This window comes from Camelina sativa, chromosome 13 (genome assembly GCF_000633955.1).
Source record: "Camelina sativa cultivar DH55 chromosome 13, Cs, whole genome shotgun sequence".
NCBI lineage: Eukaryota > Viridiplantae > Streptophyta > Magnoliopsida > Brassicales > Brassicaceae > Camelina > Camelina sativa.
The window spans coordinates 19301192-19320587 of record NC_025697.1 but is presented as its reverse complement, the minus strand read 5'-3'; the positions used below and the strand labels follow the sequence as shown (position 1 = coordinate 19320587).

The following is a 19396-nucleotide window of genomic DNA, read 5'->3' as shown; positions in this document are numbered from 1 at the left end:
TATATATATATATATATATATATATATATATATATATATATATATTTAAAAATTTTAATTTTTTGGGTTTTTTATGCAAATAGATGCAGACTCTAATGAATAAAACTAACATGCAAAAATTTGAAACAAAAAATAAGAAAATAAAACACAATGTTATATACATTCTCAGACCCTCCCCTAAACTTAAATTACACAGTCCCTTGTGTAAATAAAAGTCTGGAAAAAAATCTGAGAATCACACAAAATGAATCAAAATAAAATGCAATGGTATTAACAATGGTTTGGATGAAAATGGTACCTCATGGGTTGGTGAAGAAGGAGGTTATTGCCGCCTCCATGCTCGCCAAGGTGTACCCAGGGTCGTCACCGGCTTCAACAGGCGCCGGTATTCGCTCATCAGAGAGCTCGGTTATGCGCACAGACGATCTGCTCGGACCAGCATCCGAGGGGTTGATCGTGTATGTTGTCGCGTAGGTTGAGAACACTGAGGAAGGAAAAGACTCAAAAAGACGTAAGTTATATTTACAACTCTGCCGTTGGGACTTCCTCCCAAGGGAGCTTGTTTATAGTCCCTAAGCTTGACTTTTGACTCTTATCAGACTGGTGCGGTATCAGTGAGATACAGAGATGTCCCCACCTCTGTGCTCTCATTCGCCATGTATTTCTCCACTCTCTGCCCGTTAACGGTAAACTCAGTCCCATCCTTCCCGAGTAAAGTCACTGCTCCATAGGGCATAACCTCTTTAATTTCGAAGGGTCCTGACCATCTCGACTTGAGCTTCCCGGGGAACAGTCGAAGCTTCAAGTTGAACAGAAGAATTTTGTCTCCAGCTCTTAAATCCTTATGTTGGATCTTTTTGTCATGAAAGGCTTTGATTCTCTCCTTGTAGATCTTCGAAATATCATAAGCCTCCAACCGTATTTAATCGAGTTCGTGGAGATCCATTACTCTTCTTTCTTGAGCAGTCTTTATGTCCAAATTCAGGAGTTTGGTTGTCCAAATCGCTTTATATTCTACCTCAACTGGTAGGTGACAGTTTTTTTCCATAAAGAAGCTGGAAAGGAGTTCGCCCAATCGGTGTTTTGTAAGCTGTCCTATAAGCCTATAACGCATCATCTAGCTTGAATGCCCAATCCTTTTTTGTGATTCCCACAATCTTGGCCAATATTGCCTTGATCTGTTTATTGCCTTGGTTTGCGGGTGGTAAGCTGTTGCAACTTTATGCTTGACCCCGTGCTTCTTTAACAAGCCATCGAAAACTCTGTTAATGAATTGGGTTCCTCCATCATTGATTACTACTCTTGGGATTCCAAATCTTGGGAAAATGATGTTTTTGAACATCCTCGATACGATCTTGTGATCATTTGTCGGGCTGGGAATTGGTTTGACCCATTTTGAGGCATAGTCTACGACTACCATGATGTACATATTTCCATTCGAGGGTGGGTTGAAAGGTCCCATGAAATCTATTCCCCAAACATCGAAAACTTTGACTTCTAGGATCGGCTGTTGAGGCATCTCATTCCTCCTACTGAAGTTACCCATTTTCTTGCATGGATGACACTGGGTTATGAAGAGCTGTATATCTTTGAACATGGTTGGCCACCAGAGACCAGCTTGAAGTATCTTTTGGACGGTTTTGAAGGTAGCGAAATGACCTCCATAGAGTACCAAGGTAGCTTAGCTGTCTCGATTGCCATGAATTTGATCGACCCTATTGGCTCGGGGATCGAGTGATCTATCGTGTGCCTGATCGTATGGCTCATTTCTTCCAAGAAGTCGATGTGCTCTTCGGGCATCGAGTCATCTATTGGAACTGGATCCTCGATTCTCATTCTAGACAAATGGTCTGCCACCCCGTTCTCGATTACTTTTTTTATCCAGAATTTCTATGTCGAATTCATGTAGAAGAAGTATCCATCTGAGGAGCCTAGGTTAGGTGTCCTTTTTTGAGTACATGTACCTTAGGGCGGCATGGTCCATGTAAACAAGTACTTTCGATCCAACCAAGTATCTCTGGAACTTCTCAAACGCAAAAACCACAACAAGGAGCTCTTTTTCAGTTGTCGCATACCTCGTCTGGGCATCGTCCATGGTTCTGCTAGCGTAGTACATCACATGGAGCTTTTTATCATTCCTCTGGCCTAATACTGCCCCTACAGCGTAATCTCATGCGTCGCACATAATCTCGAAAGGATGATCCCAATTGGGTGCTTGAACTATTGGTGCACTCACCAAAGCTTCTTTTATCTTGTTGAAAGCATCCAAACAGTCCTTGTCGACTATAAATTCTGCTTCTTTGCAAAGGAGCCGCATTAACGGTCGGGGATCTTAGAGAAGTCTTTAATAAATCGCCTGTAGAATCCTGCGTGACCTAGGAAGATTCTGACGTCTTTCACCGATTTAGGACGTTGCAGTTGAACCATCACTTCTATCTTAGCCTTGTCAACCTCTATCCCCTTTTCTGAGATCTTGTGGCCCAGGACTATCCCCTCCTGAACCATAAAGTGGCACTTTTCCCAATTTAACACAAGGTTGGTCTCCTCACACCTTTTTAGCACCTTGCAGAGGTTTGAATGACAGGATGAGAAAGAGTCTCCATACAATGAAAAGTCATCCATAAAAACTTCCACCATCTTTTCTATCAAATCCGAGAAGATGGACGTCATGCATCTTTGGAAAGTTGCAGGAGCGTTGCACAAACCGAAGGGCATCCTCTTATAGGCAAAGGTACCATAAGGGCAGATGAATGTTGTTTTCTCCTGGTCGGCAGGATGTATAGGGATTTAGAAAAATCCGTTATACCCGTCAAGAAAGCAGTAGTAGGGGTTGTTTGTGAGCCGTTCAAGAATCTGGTCGATGAAAGGCAGGGGAAAGTGATCTTTCCTAGAGGCCGCATTAAGCTTCCTATAGTCAATACACATTCGATGCCCTGTGATTGTCCTTGTGGGAATCAGCTCATCTTTCTCGTTCTTGACAACAATGATTCCTCCTTTCTTTGGAACGCAGTTCACCGGGGACACCTAAGTACTATTAGAGATTGGGTAGATGACTCCAACATCGAGCAACTTCAGAATTTCCTTTTTCACTACTTCCTTCAGGTTCGGGTTTAGCCGACGCTGAGGTTCTACACTGGAATACGATTCATCCTCTAGGTTTATTCGGTGGGTGCAGAGATCAGGGGATATACCCTTGATGTCGTCTAGAGTGTAGCCTATTGCCCCTCTATAATTTCTTAAATGAGTGCAGAGCAATTTCAGCACTTTTTCAGGCATGCTAGAATTGACGATAACCGGATAAATCGAGTTAGGTCCCAAGAAAGCGTACCTTAGCCCAAACAGGAGAGGTTTGAGTTCTACTTTAGGTGCCTTCAACTCGGACCAATCATCGATGGCTTGTAGGTGTGACTCGGAGTGGTGCTCGATCACCTTGCTCGGTGTATTGGTCGTGGTAGTGATTGGGCTGGTGATCGGGTGGTCTTGTGTTAAGCAGCTGCATGACATGACGGAGGAGATGACAACCGAGTTGCTCAAGCTTTGGTTGTTGAGCATCATCCTCTCCTTTTAAGGTTCCTCCGTGTCTTCACTTAACTCCGGTTCGATGACTTCCCGATAGGTATCGAGCAACTCCTTATAGAGCTCCGTTTCTTGGTGTATGAATCCTTCCTTGCTATCTTTTGTTAGCGCTGTTTGTAAACAATCGTTGATTTGTACTTCTTCAAACGCCTCCTCACACAGTTTTTCTAATTCCTCTATCTAGAAGGTTTGCCCTGCGATTGTGGGCTTTTTCATAGTTTCCCGAATATGAAACTGCATAGTAAGGTCTTCCCCGAGCTTCAGATCGATCTTCCTGTTCCTCACATCTATCATTGCTCCTTTGGTGGCTAAAAATGGTCGTCCTAATATAAGTGGGTCCCTTGGTTCTACATCCATTTCCAAAACCACGAAGTCGGTTGGTACGTCTACTGATCCTACCTTAACTGGCAAGTCTTCCAACACTCCACTTAGCAACCTTGTAGTTCGATATGCCATAACTAGTTAGATGTCGGTGGGTTTGAATTTCTCGAACCCAAGGCGTTTGGCTATAGTTAAAGGCATTAAGCTGACTGATGCCCCCAAGTCGCAGAGACATCTTCCAAACTTCAAAGGTTTAATCGAGCATGGTAATGTGAACGACCCGGGATCGCTCAGTTTCTTAGGTGCAGTAGTTCTTTGGATTATAACACTGCACTTGTGGTTGAGTATGACCATTCCTTGAACCTGCTTTATCCGTTCTATCACCGCATCCTATAGGAATTTCTGGTAAGGGGGTATCAAGGTGAAAGCGTCCATGAGAGGTATGTGGAACTCGAGTTCTTGCATCTGTTTTTCGAACAATGCCTTGTACTTCTCGAGAAGTTTCTTGCGGAACCGTCCAGGAAATGGCAAGGGTGGCTGGTAAGGTGGAGGGATTAATCGTCTCTCTTTCTGTTTCTCTCCTCCCGGTTTGTCTGTGGGTGGTGGGATTGCCGGAATGACCACCCGATCATCAGCCCGGGTGGTGTGATCTGGTAAAGGGTCGGGTTGCTTTATTGAATGGTTTGGTGGGTGAGTAGGAGTGGGTGGCTCACGGAGTTCCTCCCCATATAAGTCATTGCTGTCCGTAGGAATGGTTGGCGGTGCCTTCCGAGGTGGTAAGTGGCGTCCACTCCATAGTGCAATTGCGAGCGCAGACTCCTGACTTGTTCAAGTTGAAGTTGATTTATCTGTGAGCAGCTGAATTCGAGAGCTCAAAACATCAAACCGGTTGTGTAGTTGCTGATAATTGGTCGATAACCGTCTGGCGAGGTCATCGAATCATGTATAAATTTGTACCACAACTGTTTTCTAAGTTGAGAGGACTTGGTGCATCAATGAGATCAAATCGGGGGATGAGGAAGTGTGTGAAGTGGTTGGACCTATAAGGAAGTGTGTGAAGTGGTCAGATCTAATCTCAACCTCTCGGTCTGTTGATAGCATTAAGAACACTAATCTAAGGGAATTAATAAAACATAAACAACCAAGCTAAGACATCCTAACCGATCAAGAACACAAAATCGTCTATCCCATCCCTAGAAACTTTGTTTCACTACTCAGATCTCATTACAGAAAACACAAAAGCATAGATAAACGAAAATTGCATTGCATTGAGAATAAGATAGAAATAAAAGAGTACAGAGTATGAATCTAAAAGGATATCAAAGAAATGTAAAATAAATCCTAACAAAGTGGAAAAGGTGTTTGAGTCGCTCAAGATCTCTCTCAGAATCTCTCGCTCTCTGGTTTTTTTTGTCTGCGGCGTGCTAGGGCGAGAGGAAGAAGAGGGGGGTGTATATATGGAAACCGTTTAACCCTAGCTGCCCAGTCCTGCCCGAGGGTCTGCTCGAGGATGTGGTCAGGTACTCCTCGGATAGGTCATCGGGTTGTTCTTCTTGCCCTTGGATCCTCTTCGATCGGGTTGAGGTTCGGACTGTTCTTCCCGCTCCATAGCTCCTTCGGGTACATGCTCGGATTTGACCTTGTTTCTTCTCATTTTAGGCTCTAAAGCACGTGTTTTCATCCAAAAAGTTCAAATGCAAGAATGCAACTCCCTAAATGGCCTAACTGCGAATTCTTACAGTTAATGACCTAAAAATGCTAAGGTTAGGGTAAAAACAATGCAAAATATGGACAAAAAGGATGCTTAAAACATGTAAATTAGAGAGTTATCAAGAATTCATCATGTCCACAACATTTTGAGTCATGAAACTAATATTGTATCGATGACTTGTTGGTTCAAATTGACTAATGGTAAAACTCAAGCCAAAATTTTCAACTGATCGTCGTTCTCCTGGAGTGACCTTGTTCTCGAACTGGTTCATCAGATCTTTTTTCACAGAAGCATGAATCTTTGTTCCCTGAACATTAGGTTAGGATTATGAACATGAATATCAAATGTGTATGTATAGAACAATAGAAAATCTTTGTACGCACCTAAACACCAGCGATTACCATGCCAAAGGTTTGACCAAACATTGTTGTATATGTTTTTTAGGTATAAAACTCACCTGCACTTTTTCCATGAAGTTTTGAAAGGCTTCACGTCTCGGAGAAAAGCGTAGGAAGCAGCCATTGCGAGGTATGTGTTTGAAAGCTTGTATTTGAGAAATGGTGAAATTGTGATGATTTGTTCTATGCGTTTGATGAGTATATTTATAGGTGATTCACGTATTAGTGTTTAGGTTAGAGTGATTAATGATAGACTTTGTGTGCAAGCACAAAATCTTTGATTTGTTTAATTGAAAAGGTATATTCGTATATTTAGGAGTGAGTTAAGGGAAGTTGAGATTATTCTATTCTAATTTTAAAGGAATTTTAGAGATTACAATTATATTTTGGAAGATTGATTAAGCGCTGATTATGCAAATTTGGTTTATTAGATTGTTATGATTTGTTTAGAAATTTATCTAATAATGATCTTCCATTGGATTAAGTGTCGAAAGAAGGCCAATATTTCCGAAGTAATCGTTCATTGGGTTTCGGAAGCCCATTAAGGATATCAATTAATCACCCGAGATTTTGTCGGGTCAAACGTGATGAGGTCCACCGGATTAACGGATAAACGGGTCGGGTAATCGATTGCTGCCTAAATTTTTACCAAATTACCCTTTCCAATTTCAATAAACTCTCTCCTTCATAACTAATTGAGTGGCATTCTTGAAAATTTTGTGCAATTTTCAATTTTGTACTGTTTTTATTTATATATAGAGATATAACTAAAAGTATTAAATTTACATTATTATAAAAATATTAAATAAATATATACTATAAACTGTCCATGATATTTTTATTTATTAATATTGATTTAAATATGTTCCATTTTATAATCCTTCCAACAATATAAACTGTCCATGTTATTTAAAACTTTTAATATGTTTCAATATTAATATACACTATATAATATTAATATTCATTATATTTTATTTTTTTAAAATTAATTTTAAATATATCAGTCGCATAATATTTTAACTTCCTAAGATTTTAAAAATATACTATATAGTAAAATTAAAGAGTTTAACTAAAGACCCAAATTAAACCATATATAAACATTTAAGTTTGGGTTTTTGTTAAGTTAAGCATCTTTCTCATTCGGTTTTGGGTTCATTTTGATTATAAATATTTATTTAAACATTTAAGCTGATGTGAACGTTGAACATGTATATTTTTTTATTAATTGAGTAATATATTCCCGTTTTTAAAAATTCAAATCAAGAATATATGACAAATAAATTAATAATAAGGCACAACCAGAACTACAAAGGTGCTATCATACGAATTATAGATGGCAAGGACACGGGAAGGAGGGTAATATTAAGGGTGTGTGTACAAGGGTAAAGCTAGTGGAGACTGGAGAGGCCTCTCAAGCGGAAATCTAAAGGAGGGGGGAAGCACCGAGAAGAGATAGTTTCTATTGTTTATATGAACATCGACATGTGTTCACATATTAATTACGTATAAAATCAACTAATTTAAATTTAACTATATTAGGTATAAAATAGCATAAGTCCTGGAGGGTCACCCAAGTATTTTTCATCTAGGAAAGAGAGAGTTGTTTTTTGTATACAAGTTAGGGACATATCATATAACTTTATGATCTAATTTTCTTGCTGTGCAAATCCAAATCCTTGGATCCTTAGAATCGCATTCTACTTATGTCGAAGAATACAAGGTTATGTTCAGAATACGAGGTTGTTCTTGATCAGGCCCGATCCAGAGCCAAAGCTGGTGAACCTAGTGCTTTAGGCATCAAGTCAATATTTTAAATCTGAGGACATCATTTTTAACGAAACATTCTGTAGTGTAGTGGTTTATTGGTTGATATAAGACCTTACTTGTTTTTAAGGTGCAAGGTTTGACTTTTGGTACACTTGCAAAATTAGACTACAAACTTGAGTCAATTGGAATGTTAGACTCTTCTTTTTCTCTCTCCAACATTTGCCACTTTTTTCCTATTAAATTCTTGTCCACTGTATTCACAAAAATGCCATTATTTCTGATTTATTTGAATTTCTTGCAAAAATGTTTATTACATCCATATCCTCATCTTCTTCTTTTATTTATGGTTGTGCCACCTCTATCAATTTTCCAACAACCATGAACAACTAAATTTGAAGCTCTTAAAGCTTCAACAACCTGAATTTGTAAGCTTAAATAACACCCAATGCTATGAGAACTTCATTTTCTTCCATCTGCTCTCCATTTTAATCCAAGAAAATTTGCAAGTGCATTCATCTTGTTATATGTCATGATTCTTGGATAGTGATTAAATTGGTGCTGGGTTTCTTCCGTGGTGACTAAAGACGACGTCCTCCGTGCTTGACATTGCGAAACAACCACCAAAAAGGTTATTTTCTGGTAGATTTCGTGATTTTCCTTGATTTTTTTGCGAAATTAGACTTCATTTGTTAGTCTAACCGTCATAATTTCATGTAAAGTCTACTATGTGGTCAATTTAGCAAGTTTCGAGCCCGTAGACTGAAATTTCAGTCTTCTTAATTTCATTTGAAAACAAAAAAATATGGTTCAGACTGCATTATAATCTTTCTGTCGGATACTTCGTTTCCAGTCTACTAAGGTGTAGTTTTGCAATTGACCAAATTCTTGACTTTTTAGTTATGACTGCCGGACGAAGTCTTCTTCCGATAATAAAAGAGTAGACTTCTATAGTGGCTATTTTTGGATTTGACCAAAATATAAAAACATTAATGGTAATATTATTGATATAAAATTAATTAGTTGACTGTAAAAGAAGTCTACTAGTTAAAATATTAAAATGTTGGTCAACCCCAAAAATGACCACGGGAGACTGCAAACGAAGTCAACATTCCTGGAGACTTCGTACGTAGTCTACTTGGCGAAAGTCAAACTTTGTCAATTGCAAAACTAACCACAACGAAGTTTACTTTATCTAGTTGACGGATAGATGAAGTCTACTTGTTAGCTAGAAGTCTACTGCAAAGTCAATGGTTTGGTCAGTTGCAAAAATAACCAGGGTAGACTGTAATCGAACTTAACTTGTTGAAACTTTCTAAGAAGTCTACTCTGTTATATGTTTTTAATTGCAAAACTGACCAAAAAATTAACAAAGGAAGACAACAAAAGAAGTCAACTATCCTAGTAGACTTCATACGGTGTCTGCTTTATTAAATTGTAATTGCAAAAATAGACCACACAAAATAGACTTCAAGGGAAGTATCTTTATAGAGGATAGTTTATGTCTACAATGTTGACATCAACATGAAGTCGTCATAATTTGAAAACCAATTTATTGCAAATTGGTGAATAATTTTTAAGATTTTCTTGTTGTACTCTTTGATATATGTTATGTACTTGCTTCTATATGTTTTTGACATGATTATATATCATATATGTGGAGAAATCAAGTTTTTGGTTTTCTTAGGCAGTTAGGTCATTAACTTAGACTTATTTTGGAAGTCAACGTGTTGGAGTTCTGTGTGAAGTCTGTATAATTGAAAAAAATTTTAATCGTCTTTTTTTTTTCTTTTCTTTCTGCGTTCTTATCTATTTTTCAACTCTACAAGAACCGATTATTGGTTGGTTTGTTTGGTTTTGTTTGTATTTGGAAAAATGAAAAAGAAAGAAACTTTTACCAGGATTAGAATATTGTTCTAACAGGATTAACTCATTTACCTTGAGTATGTAAGCTGAAGAAACAAAAGAGACCACTAACAACTAGACATGTGTGGAAGATGGTGATACTCCTCTCGCTTATTCGGTGGAAGAAGAGAACACGTCGAGGCAATAAAGAGAAGTGGGAGTGATTCGCTGTCGATTACTTGGGATCCTAGAAATGGCCCATCACCTCTCGCTACCTCAAACTCAAAACCTCGGTACCACAACCCAATGTGTAAACGTTCCTTTCTTCTCCACTTTTAGTATTTTGTTTCATATGGTATGCTTTACTTTCTATATGGTTGTTTTTTTTTTTGTATTTGATTTCATAAAAGAGTAACAATGTTTTTGTATTAACTCAACATACTCTAACTAACTAATCATTAAATCAAGTTATTTTCTAAACAATAACTTGTTTATATTGTTAAACAAAAAAAAAACAAATGACATGATTTTTTAGAAAAGTAACACTTCTAATAGCTCCTTCCCATGGCAGCAGGACTCTCAACAATCCCCGTAACACTCAAACCACTTACCCGTTATTCTTTCTCTTCAAACCAACCTATCTCCACCGCCATTTTCCCACCATCTCCACGACTCAACAGCTTTAAACAGAGAAAGATTCTCACCGTTTGTTTCGTCGTTGAAGAATGGAAACAGAGCTTTCCCATGGACGAGGACAAACCAGAACATAATATTAATAAATTACAATATTTCCGGTAGACTACTATACTACTCACAAGTTACTGAGATCATGTCGCCACATTTACTTGGATATGCTTTTGATAGCATATGAGGCTCAGTTGCAGGTGTGATTGTAGCTACCTTCCAAGATTCATCTCCCTCGAAGCTTAGACTAGAAGCAGAACAAAAAAAAATATATATGTGGATGAGTAACAAGAGTAGAGACAAACTTAAAAACATGATGAAAACCAAGTTGGAAAACCGTCTTAAATCCCTAACCACAAATAATTCATAAATCTGTCCTATACTTAACTTGAAATGCAGAGTGCTTGCTAAAATTAAGCTAGTCGGCCATAAACAATAATCTTACCGTACCAATGTCAGCCTTCCATTAAGCTCAACAACAATCTCACCAGACATGTGGTCATCAATATACTCAAGCTCGCCGATGTAACCTAAAAAATCAAAACACAAAGTATCATCATTACACTTGAAACAATATATATGAAAGCAAGTAACCGAGTCATAGCTACTAGCTCTGCAAAAATCACCATAACTACTATATCAAAGTATGAAACTTTCATTGGAATAGTGAACATGTTTCATTAGTTGTAGATGGAGATTAGAGATAAAAAAAGGTTTCACCTTTAGGAGGACAAGTAACATCACCAAGTTGTTTTAGGATGATCCACAGGGCCTGAAACAAACATATGTAACGAGACGTCAAGAAATCAAACGAGTAAGTAAGGAAAGAAGAAACAAATTCAAGTATCGGGACTTATACTTACACATGGCATAATAAGTGTGTTGTCCACTGTTCTGCGATAACTTTGCCACACAAGCTAAATCATCATTCAATAATATCCACATCTGAATAAAGGATTTAACTTCAAACAAGTTGAGAAAAAGAAGAAAAAAAGACAGGAATTTGAGATCAGTTCACCTCTCATATTGTAAAGAAAGCAAAAAAATATTAATTTTTACATGGAGATTAAGAAAAAAGAATATTAATTTTCGATTCCATCGTTCACCTCTCATATTGTAAAGAAAGCAAAAAAATATATATATAAGTCACTCATTCCGATCTAAATCATAACAATGGAAAAAAAACAAACTTTCGGATTTGTTAACTCACTCTGTTCTCAGTGGAGCGTAACTTGAAGATCTGGGAAGACCGTGTTGAGCGAGTCGGGGCTCTATCAAACAGACCATCAAGCATCCATCAGGTTGCCTATATAAGAAATAAACAAATCAATTAAAAAAATACAAACTTGAAGATCTGGGAAGACCGTGTTAAATGAGTCGTTGTTCCAGGTATGTGTGGTGCCTGGAAGAAGGCGTGGATGCCCCGTAAGAAGGCATCGGTCACAGTCTCAATCTCAGATCCAGAATCTGAATTGGAGAGAAGCGGAAGGTTGGTATCTAAAAGGTCGATATCTACAACATGTTTGACAGAGAGAAGAGCTGTTGATGACGAAGATGATGAAGAAAGGTGATTATGATGAGAGACAGAGAATTTTTCGGTTTTAGAATCGCTTATCGCCAGAGATAGAGAGGCGGAAGATGGAAGAGGAAGAAATGAAAGTGACTAGGATTAGGGTTAGTGAAAATTAGGTATATATAACTCGGTTATGCTCCGCCGAACCGAACCGAATCGGTAACCGAATTACCAAATTAATTTCGCCGATCGGTTTGTTGATCCTCTCACAGTTGTTGCCGAAAACTGAACATCTTGGTTTAATCGGTTCGGTTCTCTTGGTTCTGACCGAACGCCCATGAATTAATAGTTGATGGCATAACAAAGTCAACCTCCAATAGTCTATAGAGAAGTCTACTTAATCAAACCTTAAATCAAATAATTTTAACATCAGCCTTTCCTCCATTAATTTGACTCGTTTATATGTAAATTTATTTTATTTCAATGCAGAAAGTCTATGTGGTTTTTATTTAGTCCATAGGTTTATTAAATTATTTTTTATAATTTTTTTAATTAAAATTTAAACTATAATTAAGGAGTAGACATATTGTTATGTCTTCTAGTTGACGTTAATTTGCAGACTTCCTCCGGGTTACATCTGTCATTTTGGTTTCTGTTTTTTTGTTTGGTCATAAGGAAGTCAACTGTCATTTCAGTACCCTTAGTGATTATGTTTCTCAAATATTGAATATATGGTCTAATATTGCATTCAAAGCCAAATAAAGGTATACAAAGTGCAATTGTCCCTTGACTCTTTGAAGGCACTTACATGTTTTTTAAAAGGTTTTTTTTTGTAAAAATGTATATTTTCAAAACTTAATTGGATTTTTAGTACATTTACTATTGATAATTAGAGAAATAGGTAGATTTTACTATTTGTGTAATAGATGGATTGTGAGATAGATGATAAAGTGGGATAGAGTGTAGTGGTGTAAAATTACAAAAAGATAGTTGGATCCGTACAGCTCATTTATTATACAAAAATACAAAAACATAAATATTTTTAATTTATTCATATTTAATGTACTTTATATCAGCTGTACAGATGAAAATTTGTATATTAATATACATGTGTACACTAAATTAACTGTAAAGCTTAAAATACATGTATTATTATTCATCTGTACACTTAATTAACTATATAGCTTAAAATATATGTATTATAAATAGTAAATGTACTAAATTGTCAATTATGTTTCAAAAATGTACTAAAACAACAAATATACTAAAAGTGATTAATTAATATTTTTTTTGTGGCTTTTTTGCTTTTTGCTGTCTAACAAAAGTTTATATTGGTTCAATTAGATAAACTCATATGTCTGAAAAGTAGACAACATAGATTGGCAAAACATAAATAAACCTGTTCAATGTTGATACGAAATCGAAAATACAAAATCGAAAACCCAAATTGAAATAGAACCTTAAATCTTTTAAAAACTATATTTAAAACAAAATCCTAACAAAATTGAACCCATCAAAAACTCTAAATTGGAAATCCAAATTTAAATAAAACCCTAAATAGTTAGAAAACTCAATTTGAACCAAAACTCTAACGAAATTGAACCCATGTAAAGCAAAACCTACCAAAATTGAACCCATCGAAATTCTCATTGAAACAAAAAACCCTAAAAACAACAACTTTGAGCTGGACGAGGACTATGGCTGGAAAAATAGCAAAGAGAGAGTGAGATTACAAAGTGAAATCTGTTTTGTGTTTCACAAAAAAGTGGGATTTGGAAGAGAGATTTTTTGGACAAATGCGATAGATTTTATTGGCAAATGGAGGAAGAGAGAACGAAAGAGTAACAAATGTGAAGGGGAAGACAAAAAGAGTGACAAGCCGAAAAAGGAAATTGTAAAAAAATTAGTAAAAGAAACTTAGAATTTTTTTTGGTTGGAGCCAAAATTTTGATTATCATGCCAACCATAAGATAGCGTTTTAAACATATCAACCACAATTATTGACGTGACCTTGATTTGATGGAATGCAAAACTAAACCAACCGGGAAACCATCAACACTACACGTCAACGACTCACCTCTTCACGTGACACAAAACAAGTCAACAAACCTTCACAACCATTATAATCAGTTCTATACATTGACTATCATCCATGGTTTATGTAACGCCCCACTCCCATCGAAAGGATCAGTATGTTTTGATATTGGGTTACAAGCCCAGGCCTATTAGCTTTGCTAATCGAGGGTTGTTGTGTGGGTGTTTGGCATAGGGAGAGGGGGTAGAGATTCATGGGGGCTGGAAAGAAAGTAAGAAAGGAAAACCCTAACCCGTCTATGAGGAAAGGAACGCTGTTGATGATGATATATTGTTGTTGTTGTCGTCATTACGAAATACCATGATGATCTAAGACGTAGTGGAGTAGAAGCGGTCGTTCCAATCTCATTGTTACGTGGGTTGATGTTGTCAGACTTGTGGGACGTTAGAGGAGAGAAAGTCGAGGTGGTGTTGGCGTGTGAGGAAGAGGGATATTGACCCTCATTGTGTACTGCTTGTGCCGTAATGTAACGGTTTAACTGGAGAGTAAACTAGTGTCGCCGAGAAAGATAACGGCGGAGCCTAACCCTTGTGTATATGTTTTCATGATGATTAAACCGAGAAATTAAACCAGCTAGACTGTAACATCCAGACCACCACTTTTCAGTGGATTCCATGTCCACTCTTAGTCCATAAGTCAACCTTTTTTAGTGGTCCTCATGCCCTCTTATTAGGCCCGTGAGCTAACTTAATAGTTTTAAAGATTGTTTACCATCCCAACAAACCACCACATGATCTTTCCTGTGTTTTGTCCTCACTCGCGTGGTTCCGACAATCACTTTTCATAAGGTCACCAATCCCAAAATTACTTCAGCATAAGCACGATTAACTGTAGAGTTCTCTAAGGACCTTTGACCAAAAAGATAAGTGCACTTTGGTGACATATGTAGCCAAATCAATTCTTTTAAATCTCTTTGCATATCAGGGTGTCACAATTCACCTCACTAACAGATTGCAACGTCCTCGTTGTACACCAAGACCATCACCCCCGACGGTGTGAGCCTGCTCGACTAGGCCCGTGAGCCCATCAATATTCGACGGTTGGTTTGCTACGTACAAAAGGCTTTAAAGACTTATTTACCATCCATACACATCACCACATGATATTTCCCTGTGTTTTGTCCTCACTCGCACAATTCTGACAGTCACTTCTCGGAAGGTCACCCATCCTAAAACTACTCGAGCTCAAGTACGCTTAACTCTGGAGTTTTCTCAGGACCCTTGACCTAAATTTTAAGTGAAATTTGGTGACATAGATGGCCAAATCTATTCTTTTAAACCTCTCCGCATACCGGGGTGTCATAATTTACCCCCACTAACAGATCGCAATGTCCTTGCTGCGCACCAAGGCCATCAGCCCCGACGGTGTGAACCCACTTGACTCTACAATCGTCTCGATTCGGCTCTGATTCCACCTGTAAAACCCCGCCACCTCTTAGTGGATCCCATGTCCACTTTGAGCCCATGAGCCCAACTTTCTTAATGGGTCGCATGTCGTCTTACTAGGCCCATGAGTCCATCCATATTTGACTGCCAGTTTGCTACATTCGAGAGACTTTAAAGACTTATTTACCGTCCCTATAAATCACCATATGAACTTTTCTTGTGTTTTGACCTCACTCGCACAGTTTCGACATTCACTTCGTTGAAGGTCACCCATCTTGAAACTACTCCAGCTCAAGCACACTTAACTCTGGAGTTCTCTCAGGATCCTTAACCGAAAAAATAAATGCACTTTGGTGACCTAGATAGCTAAATCAATTCTTTTAAACCTCTACGCAAACCATGGTTTCATAGTTTTCTCCAAGTTGGATATTTAAAACAGTTATCATCAAATTCAGATTCATCCCAGAAATGAATGGAGGACAGCTTTTAAAACGTGTGAAGATCTTTTTGAATGGATGGTTATGCTGTTTGGTCTCTCCAATGTTCCTAGTATATTTATATGTGTGATGAATCAAGCCTAACGTCCCTTTATTGATAAATTTGTTGTGGTTTATTTCCATCTCAAAGGAACAAAGCCACGACCAAAACTCTATGCTTCTTTCAACACGATTACACGAACAAAGACAATAGCTATGCTTCTTTCATGTCTCTTTCTCTCCACTCAAAACTCTTTTTAAAAGATCCAAAGATGCTCTTACAAAACGTTGTAGCCATCCATTAACATTTATATTCGTTTTCACAGTTTATGAGAGTTAAATAACTAAATTAAGGACATAAACTGACTATAACTAGTAGGAGAAAAACAAATTTAATAGGCACTAGCCGTTGAGAAAAACAAAGAGACAGGCCGACCCATAATAATATAGTACATGGAAAAAAAGTTCCATTGACGATTTTTATATGTATGCAAATTTTATTCCCAATTTAATCACAAATTTTCATAAATATAAAGAATTCCTCTCAAGCAATCACGTCGATGACCTTGTAAGTACCTTTGAAACGTCCAATTTAGATGTACGTATGCAATGTCTGTATTAGCTAATGACATATGTATAAATCGTTTCATCGGAGAAAAACAACGAAAGCTTATTATACAATATCTCTTGAAATTTCCGTTGTCATTTGCCTCTGTAACTTTCTTGTATTACACGTTACTTATCGAGACCACATGTATTTTTTTTCCAAAAACATAATTATAATTTAGGGGAATTGGCAGAACTAACGCACAAAAAAAATATTTCATTAAGTACCCATTCTAACCAAGAGAAGGTAATATTCTCTGTATTTTCCATATTATTTACTTTGTTACCTCTGTTGCATGATCAACACTTGCCTACCCTCTTTCTCTCTCTTCCAACCAACGAAGGAGAGAGACTTCTTTCTGGGTTGTAGAAAGATTCGCTAGCGATTGACGAAGTGAGATCTGGGTGGACTGTGACTGGGTCGGAGGGAACGACAGCTAGACGGCTAGGAGAAACAGGGATTGAGTGCTCGTCTGCTCGACTATTACTTTCTTTTTTTCTCTCTAATCACAGAACGTAAAGTAAATTTTTTTTTTTGTTTTTCGGGATTATCTTCTCCGGCGAGAGAGAAAGAACAATGGACTCTCCGTTATCAAAAACGGATGCGACGAAAGATAAATTAATGGGTTCACCACGGCCATCAACAACGACGGCTGATTCAAATGCGATGAGAGGTTGTGGACTCGCTAATCTGACATGGGTGTTGGTGTTGATAAAGTGGAGCTTCGTCAGAAGCTTATGATGCATGAGTATCTCCGTCTAGCTATGCGTGACTGTATCAAACGAAAATATTCAACCAGATTTATGTTGTTTTCATTAACCCCAAATCTGGTGGTCGTCATGGTCTTGTGCTTCAAGAGAGGCTTCAACTGTTGATGAGAAGAACAGGTTCTGCTCTCACTACTCTGGATCATGTGTNCACAAATTTTCATAAATATAAAGAATTCCTCTCAAGCAATCACGTCGATGACCTTGTAAGTACCTTTGAAACGTCCAATTTAGATGTACGTATGCAATGTCTGTATTAGCTAATGACATATGTATAAATCGTTTCATCGGAGAAAAACAACGAAAGCTTATTATACAATATCTCTTGAAATTTCCGTTGTCATTTGCCTCTGTAACTTTCTTGTATTACACGTTACTTATCGAGACCACATGTATTTTTTTTCCAAAAACATAATTATAATTTAGGGGAATTGGCAGAACTAACGCACAAAAAAAATATTTCATTAAGTACCCATTCTAACCAAGAGAAGGTAATATTCTCTGTATTTTCCATATTATTTACTTTGTTACCTCTGTTGCATGATCAACACTTGCCTACCCTCTTTCTCTCTCTTCCAACCAACGAAGGAGAGAGACTTCTTTCTGGGTTGTAGAAAGATTCGCTAGCGATTGACGAAGTGAGATCTGGGTGGACTGTGACTGGGTCGGAGGGAACGACAGCTAGACGGCTAGGAGAAACAGGGATTGAGTGCTCGTCTGCTCGACTATTACTTTCTTTTTTTCTCTCTAATCACAGAACGTAAAGTAAATTTTTTTTTTTGTTTTTCGGGATTATCTTCTCCGGCGAGAGAGAAAGAACAATGGACTCTCCGTTATCAAAAACGGATGCGACGAAAGATAAATTAATGGGTTCACCACGGCCATCAACAACGACGGCTGATTCAAATGCGATGAGAGGTTGTGGACTCGCTAATCTGACATGGGTGTTGGTGTTGATAAAGTGGAGCTTCGTCAGAAGCTTATGATGCATGAGTATCTCCGTCTAGCTATGCGTGACTGTATCAAACGAAAATATTCAACCAGATTTATGTTGTTTTCATTAACCCCAAATCTGGTGGTCGTCATGGTCTTGTGCTTCAAGAGAGGCTTCAACTGTTGATGAGAAGAACAGGTTCTGCTCTCACTACTCTGGATCATGTGTTATTCTTGTATCAACTTATTAAAGTATACCTTTTTAAGTGTCTGATTTATGTGTACATGCTTAGCTGATGTGTTAGACCTAGTTCTTTGTTTTGAATTTGGAAGCATGAGTTAAGTTCAAAGATTGAGTCTTTTTGGTGTTTGGAGACAGTGGCAGCAAAAAGAGATGAATGTGCTAAAGAATGCAGAGCAAGGTTGAAGATTATGGTGAGTACACACAATAGTATATTTTTAATCTTATGGTCTTTACGTTTTTAGCAATTAGAAATGTTGACAATAGAATTGGTTCGTTAGAAATGTTGACAATGCCCTATTTCAAATAAGGTTGTATGATTTTCGAGTAATGAGACTGAGGTCATCGACGGTACTTTCGATTGTGGCTGCATTAAACAGGCTGTCGATCCCATATTTGGTACAACATTCTATTCCATTTTCTAAATTTACGGTTTAGCATTCTATTTCATTTTATGGTTTTGCAAACAATTCTTCTATATCATGTTCCTTTGCAACGCTATTACCCAATTTGGTTCTGAAGGTAGTATCTTGTAGGGTTTAGTGAACCTTCTTTTTATGTGTCAAAATTCAAAATTGTTCTAATATATGTGTTATTTTTTTCAAACTTCCGTGTCCTGCCATTTACATCTATAAAATTTAAAAGTTATGTATATATACAAACATTAATAATTTTAAAATATAAGTGCAAATTTATTTTTATTCTTATGGTCCATTGCAATGCAATTTCAGACTTAAATATGGGTTTATACTATATCGCAGATATTTCTGTTCCACACACACAAAGTATCTTATACTAAAAAAATTACGCATACACACCTACAAAACTAGACTGACACGTCATCTGTACCCATTGCCACCACAACAGCGCGTGTATGCTATCTGAGAGTAGTTTGGTAAATTCATATTGCCTTACTTAATTTTCTAGATTAACCTGCTATATTCTTCATTTTAATTGTGATTTTGGCTAACCACCTAATTCACCCTATAATTTAAACATAGATTGCTTTTTTTTTTTTTTTTTTTTTTTTTTTTTTTTTTTTTTTTTTTTTTTTTTTTTTTTTTTTTTTTTTTTTTTTTT

General features: G+C 37.3%; 1 pseudogene; it reads left to right on the top strand.

Annotated features, from left to right (window-relative positions):
• Positions 16656 to 18736, top strand: LOC109128381 (annotated as a pseudogene).